The 7,644-nt window shown below is 25.6% G+C and overlaps 1 non-coding gene across 1 annotated transcript; it reads right to left on the reverse strand.

Annotated features, from left to right (window-relative positions):
* Nucleotides 1-3,084: 3,084 nt before the first annotated feature.
* Nucleotides 3,085-3,157, reverse strand: Trnam-cau. Its single transcript has one exon. It is a non-coding gene; the product is annotated as a tRNA-Met (tRNA).
* Nucleotides 3,158-7,644: the final 4,487 nt, after the last annotated feature.

The following is a 7,644-nucleotide window of genomic DNA, read 5'->3' on the forward strand; positions in this document are numbered from 1 at the left end:
TTGATGGTTTCTCCCGTATACTTTATTTTGGAGTAATTATCGGTTTTTACTCAAGAACTTTTTAATTCAATCGAAAACTAAAACGGAAACGAATCGATTTTTTGAAATTTTTTGCTTTTTTTAACTTTTAATCTTTCATGTATTTAAACATACAAAAATAATATCGGAATTGAAATACGCCACCAGTTAAGGGTTAAATATAATTTCCTATTTATAACAATACATATATACGTATATATTGATCACATCTAATTATTATTGATATAATGTTTATTTATTAAAATTATATATATCATTATTTATTTATTAATATTAATTATGAATTTATTAAAAGGATATTTATCAATTAAAAGATATTTTGATTCATAAAATAACTAATATTTTAATTTTATCAATTTATTATTCATTTTATTTATATTACAGTTATTAATTATCGGTATTTATTATCAAAGTTTCTTGTTTATAGATAAACTACTATTCTTGTTTGATATTATTATCGTTTATTGTCTAGAAAAATCGCAAACAAAATCTTTCCTAGTCAGAAAATTTTTGCACAAACGATTTTCTGTAACATACTTAAGCAAAGAAATGACAAATCAATGAAATTGATAGTAATTGAAAATTTAATTATTTAAAAGAAGGATCTTTTACAAGTAGAAATCTGTAAAAGTAGAAATATTTAAACGTACAAATCTTTGAGAGCGAAATTATTTTTGAGTAAATGAGAGCTTAAGTATAATTATTTTATGACGATAACATAACAGCGTCTCAAATTTACAGCAGCTCCGAGATATCAACAAATCCTTAGAAATTCGTTTCCTTTAATTTTGTAATTAAAATTTTTTTTTCATTTATCAATCAAGTTCAAAACCTTTTAATTAAATTAATTATCAGTAGGTAAATTAAGTACACTTAAAGAAATGTTAAGTTACTTAAGGCTACTACACTTAAAAAAAATGATGATAAAATGATAAAATTATCCTCAATAAAAATATAATCCTAATATTTACTTAAAAAATAAATAAATAATCAATCGAAATTTTTATCAAACTGAAGATTAATTTTTTAACTCTCTAATCATTTGTGTTGATTACGTTAATAAAGTGGGCTCGATTAATGAAATTATGCTAGAAGCAAGGGAAAACATCTCATCCAATTCTCCTGTTATGAATTTTAGATTCGGTGTCAGATAGTTCCTCCAATGATTATGTTTCTTGAAGTAGTGATTTCTGACGAGAAAAAAGCCTACGCGAAGTTATAAACATTTCGGGCGCATTTTCAGAAAAATTTCGATAATCGAGACTCGATTAAAAGCAGAATAGTTTCGATTACTGATCTTTCGTTTTATTTTTGATTTTTTTGGGGCAACAAATTCTTTTGGGTAACAGTTTTTCTATATCCAAGAGAATCAAAGAGAATTTTACAGTTTTTGACTGCTAAAATAAGTTTTAATATGTCATCCAAATATAATTTCCATTATTCATAAACATAAAGTTATAGTTTTATCTTAGACATATATTATTAAATATTATTATTTTATCAAAATAAATAACAATAATTTTAATGAATGAAATTGTTTATTATTTTTTTTTCACAACCAAAATATAATAATTCTTTATCTTTTTTATAAGAACTCAAAACATTTTTTTTTTGTTAGTCAAAGAGAACAATCTATTGTATTTTATCATACGCTATTAATAAACAAGCCCCAAAAAAAAATTCATTGTCATACTGATATCAATTATTAAAAATTTAAAACAAAAACAATTTGAACTAGGAAGTATGGGTGCTGGTGAACAAATTACACGAGTTTTTATAACGCACATCTTAATTTAATAAAAACATATCATCCATCTACAGTATTCTTATAAAACCAATGTTAAATATGCCTACTTTTGAAGTCAGTTATTTAAGTAAACGGATAACATCCCCTAAAATTCTCAAAATTAATTAATTTAGACTCAGTCCAACTTCATGAAAAATAAATAAATCCTTTTATAAAAAATTGCCCTAGTGCTTGTCCATCCTTAATGATTCAGTAATAAAGCATAAAGTTTGAAATTAAAAGAAAAAACTCACGTTTTTAAGATTTCAAATTTGTTTTAATACGGCGATAAATGTCAATCCAGACACAACAATTCCCGTTTCATCTAATTTATTTTGTTTCAAAGAATCAACCTCCTTAATTCATTCATAAAAAAAAGATATACTTTGCACTCACCTTCATAAGATAAAAAAATAAATTTTAAACAAAAATTATTAATAAAAAAAAATGCACTTTCACTCTCAAATCACTTAAATTAATTTTAAAATTTCCTATGATGACACAATTATCCTGTTTTTTTTTTAATGACTAATAATTTCCTGAGTTCAATCAATAAATTAAATGATACAATATCCGATCAGAACGTATTCAATTTCACTTAAATCGCGTTGCGTTGTTCGTACGATGATTCAATCAATAATAATTATTGAATAATTATATAAAATATATAATAATTAATTATAGAATGAATGATATGTATTTATTATAGTTAGTTTTGTTTAAATCATATATTAATATTTGTTATATTTATATTATTTATTAATAATAATATTAATAATAAAATAATCAGTTTAAAGTTTGGTTTTAATATGTTATAATAAAAATAATTTTATATGTTAGGCTACTTTATATATCATATATTATTTATTTGTAAAGCATTAATCAAGGATGAACAAATATTCGACAAAAAACATACTCTTTAAAAATATTTTATCATTCTCAAATGAAAATTTAGTATCTTATGCAACTATGGAAAAGTTTTGTAAGAAATGTACGCGTTTTTAATTTGAAAATTGTAAAATTTAATTAAATCGAAAATATCGTAACAAAATCAGGCCTGATCGAGAGTACTCTTTCAAGAAAATCTGCTAATCTGTTATAAAACCATCACATCTGTTCTAGTTGTTATCGCGTACGAAAAAAATTATCTTACAAATAAAACCTAAATCGTTTCATCTATTTAGGCGCTGCGATGCCACACAGACACACAAATACATACATAAGTTAAACCTTTAACACCCTCCTGTTAGAAAAAAAAATGCCCCGGGTGAGGATCGAACTCACGACCTTAAGATTATGAGACTTACGCGCTACCTACTGCGCTACCGAGGCTTGTTGCTCTACAAGAAAAAAATTGCAATTGTATACATCTCAGTTTATAAATAAAAAAGCTGCACCCGAAAAGTCAGGAATTAGGAAAAATTGCGTTTAAAGAATCATTTTCCGCTCATCTAGATACAAAAATTTCCGAGGGAACATTTTGAAAATCATTTCTATATTAACAATAAATCGGAAAGTTTTCGAATTTAAGTCTTTCCTAGCCAAAAAGTGATTCAAAAATCAATTTTTTTTCGGTGGGTTTGTTTTGTAACAAGTTTTTGTTAATATTTAGTCATTTCTTATAGCCTGAATGGTTGCTCGAAGGTTTAATGAATGGTTTTTCGCCCAAGAAAAATGGATTTAGAACAATTTGGCTTAAAATATTCACAAAAATAAATAATAAATATTTGGAGTTTTGTTTGTTAATTTGTACATCCTTGATATAAATTTGAAGTATTTCCCACGTTCAAAAAAAAAAAAAACCGCCCATACTCGCATCTTAACTCAAGTCGCTGTTTGTATTTAATCACTTACACCACCACGATACATATTTCTAACATGTAATAATATTTATTATCAGTAAACTTATAACTTATAAAACTATACTTAAATTTTGGATCGTTGAAAACAAAAGACAAAATACTGATAATGTTATAATTGTGTTATTATTATTATGATTATTATTAAAACAGATACTAAAACGAGGACAATCTTTAAGAGACAATATCTTTCAAAATGTATTGTTCTTTATTTATTAAATGATGACTAATAAAAAGTAAAATTTATAAAATTAAAAAAATTTCCGACAAATTTTTTACGGAAACCTTAACTCGCACTCGAAACATACCTGAGAACACTGTCCATTAAATTACGTTTTCCCCTAGAACCGATTTTGACAATCAACGTGTATTTGTTAGTTTTTCCGCGTACGGAACCCTAAACTTGCGCTTGAAACATAGCTAAGAAAACTCTTCATTAAACTACCTTTCAAACGAAATGAAATCGGTCCATTCCTTTAAGAGCTACGATGCCACAGACAGACGAACAGACACACACACACATAGCGGTCAACCCCTTATCAAGTTATAAAACCCCTTTTTTGGGGTTCGAGGATTTTAAAATGATATTCCTCAATAATTTCTAAAAATTTTTAGTCTTAAATAATGAATTCTTGGTTGACACAAGCAAAAAAGTAAAATATTTCGAACAGATTCAGACACAAAAATGACCCACTACAGATCTGAGTATAATCCAAGCATCTGGATAACCTTTTCTTATAAATTTACATTCAAGTGTTTTAAACAAATCACTATTTCATCTAATTTGGATCATTTTAGACACAAAAGGACACCTCTTTGCTTTTTTTTTGAAACGGAACCATTTTTAAAATTTACTAAAAATTCCTAAAATGGAATTTTCACATTTATTCTCATCAAGTATTGCACTTAATTTTATCAGATACAGTGCAATTGTCCTCATTACTTATGATTAATTGTCTAAAATAACTCAAATAGGATCGGATTTTGCATTAAAAAAATGTGATTTTTCAACAATTTTCCCGAATACCAATCGATTTTATCTGGTTGGTTTCGAATATTGAATGTAAAAATAAAGAAATAAATAAATTCAACTTTGCTTCTGATAAGGCATTACTGATATTAAAAGAGAAATATCTCGCTAATAAAAGTGAACTACGTTGATTTGTTTTAAGATCGCATTTCAAAGGAAAGTACCCTGATAAATAATTCTCCCTGTGACCTCAATATCAAGCGCAAAATATAATTTATAAAAAAACATCGATCAGCGAAACTTTAGATTTAATTGATGAACTTGGCCCTGTTTGAAGTAATCGAAAGATTTGTTTTATCTTAAAACGTGTGTCTATTTATTTATTTAAAAAAATTAAAACGATTACAAAAAAAATTTCAAGTCATGCAGAAATTTTTATAAAATTATATTTGGATCAGCACATTTATACCAAAGGTTGAATCAATAAAATTTCTAAAATAATTTGTACACCGATAAGTTAAAAATCGTTACAAATAAACAGGTGGAACGAAGAATCCAAAGGTCAAGCAGGATAAACGTTCTACAAATGATGATTTGCTACAATTTAATTTTTTGTTTTTACAGATTTTGAAGTTACGATATACAAAATTTTTTCATCATTTATCCCTCAAATAAAGTTTGACCGATCAAATTTCTTGTAGTTTTTTTTATAGAGTTATCTATGCGAAGACGATTAACGAAAATTGATTAAAAAACTTAATACATTTTCCTTTTTTGAACAAAATAAACGAAATAATACAGTCTCATACATTATTTCCTGTTAGAAAACTCAAAAACAATTTTTATTTGACCATATTAACGACTAATATTATGGCCAATTTGAAGCAAAAATCGATATATTTTCGATAACAGTCTTTCAAGTCGATTCTCTGTTCGGTTTACAAGAAATTTATTACTAAATGTCGGTTTTTTAGTCGATAAGTGCTTTTAAAAATATTTTACCATTTACATAAAATACTTTTATCAATATTTTTCAAGCTTTAGCTTTAAAATCATACCAAAATTAAGAACTGTGCTTAAAAATGATAAACTTTCTTTAGTAAATATATTGACTTTGATAGTTAATTTCTCCTAAATCGTACAGAAAATCGATATGAATTTTTCACAAAAGACGTATAAAAGGACGATTAATAGATAAATAAAATTTTAAATCTGTGGTATCATTTTCAATTTTCGGGTTTGAAATACCTTAAAGAGTTGAAATGAAAATGATAACAAAAATTAGAAATTTTATTTATCTTTTCATACGTCTTTTGAGCAAAATTCATATCGATTGTCTGTATACGGTTTATGAGAAATGTGTCCTTTTTTGGTAAAAAACTGACTTTGATAGTTAATTTCTTCTAAACCGTTCAGAAAATCGATATAAATTTTCCACAAAAGACGTATAATTGGATGATTAATTGATAAATAAAATTTCAAATTTTTTTAATCATTTTAATTTTTGTGATATCGATATACCTTAATTTCTCTGTAATTACCTACAAAAATACCCTAAATTTTGGAGTACACTGTCTAATATATTCTACTGTGATCATGATTCTAATAATTGAAGACTGTTTTTTATTTTTTTTTATTTCTGAAGAGTCGAAAAAAAAGACATTAAACAAGCTAATAAACGTTTTCTGTCTATTTTATCTAATACCCACTTGACAAAACGCTAGTTTTTTTTTTTTTTTAATGAAAAAAAGGGATGAAAATAAGTGGCTTTTATTTTTTGAAATATCTTATCGAAAAAGGTTAACGAACGTTTAATATTATTTCCCATTCGAAATTATAGAAATCGTAACGTTTTTATCTTCACAAAAATTATTAAATAATTAATTCAAGAATATTTCAGATTAAAATAAAAATATTCTCATCGCATGTAAAAACTGTCTTCACATCAAGAAAAAAATAAATAAAATTATTTAAATTAAAATCAATAAATCGATAAATAAATATGAATTTTAATTACTAATAAATTATTTAAACGAATTATATTTAAATCAAAAATATTGTGGTTTGAATAGCATCATAACACCTCCATATACATACTAAATATAATATAAAAAATGAACCGCAGTTTTTGCCAAAAGAATACATTAATTTTATCTTTCTAAGCTCATGTAAATGCTTTTCATCCACAAAAACGTTTATAAATGACAAAAAGAAAGCACTCACCCTTTACAAGTAACCATCAATCGCTTGATTGGAAACACCACAATTGCAAAGGAACGCTTTTTCTGGGAAGTACTGATGTTTAACCGGAAGATATGGTCAAATTTTCGAGGGAACTGCGCCAAAATTTCTCAATTCTTCCATACCCTTTCGAATATTATAGCATATATTTCTTTTAAAATCGAATCCTATTTTTGTAACCTTTATTCATTGAGCCAACATGGTAAAACTGACAAAATCTTCGAAAAATGGATATCGAACCATTCAATAACTTTACCACTCGAAAACCTTGGATATTTGCCTTCATTCTTGTCAAATTTGGTATACTTTCCAACTAACTCCGAGGCAGAAGTTTTAGCGTCAGAAAATATCAATTTCTCATGTTTAAACCATTTACACGGAGGTTAAAAATCGATAATTTTTTTAACAAAATAATTTGTGTGAGATATATTGAATGAAAATATCATAAACTACCCTTGCATGCATTGATATTATACGATAACACTGATACCGTTTGTTTAAAGGCAATGATGCATAAACCCCATAATGTTATAATAGCTGGCTGAGGGGTTGTAATATGATGTGTGATCCTCATATTTAGGGGTGTTTTTAAAAATATTATTTAAAAAATAAAAAGTAGGCTTATTTAATAAATATATGTTTATATTGTATAATTATTATCATAATTTTTATTTATTTAAAATAATTTATTGGTATTTTAATTTATTTAGTTTTAGTTTTAACGAATTTTTAAAAATTTCGATGATTTT

This window comes from Chrysoperla carnea, chromosome 5 (genome assembly GCF_905475395.1).
Source record: "Chrysoperla carnea chromosome 5, inChrCarn1.1, whole genome shotgun sequence".
In the NCBI taxonomy this organism is placed as follows: Eukaryota; Metazoa; Arthropoda; class Insecta; order Neuroptera; family Chrysopidae; genus Chrysoperla; species Chrysoperla carnea.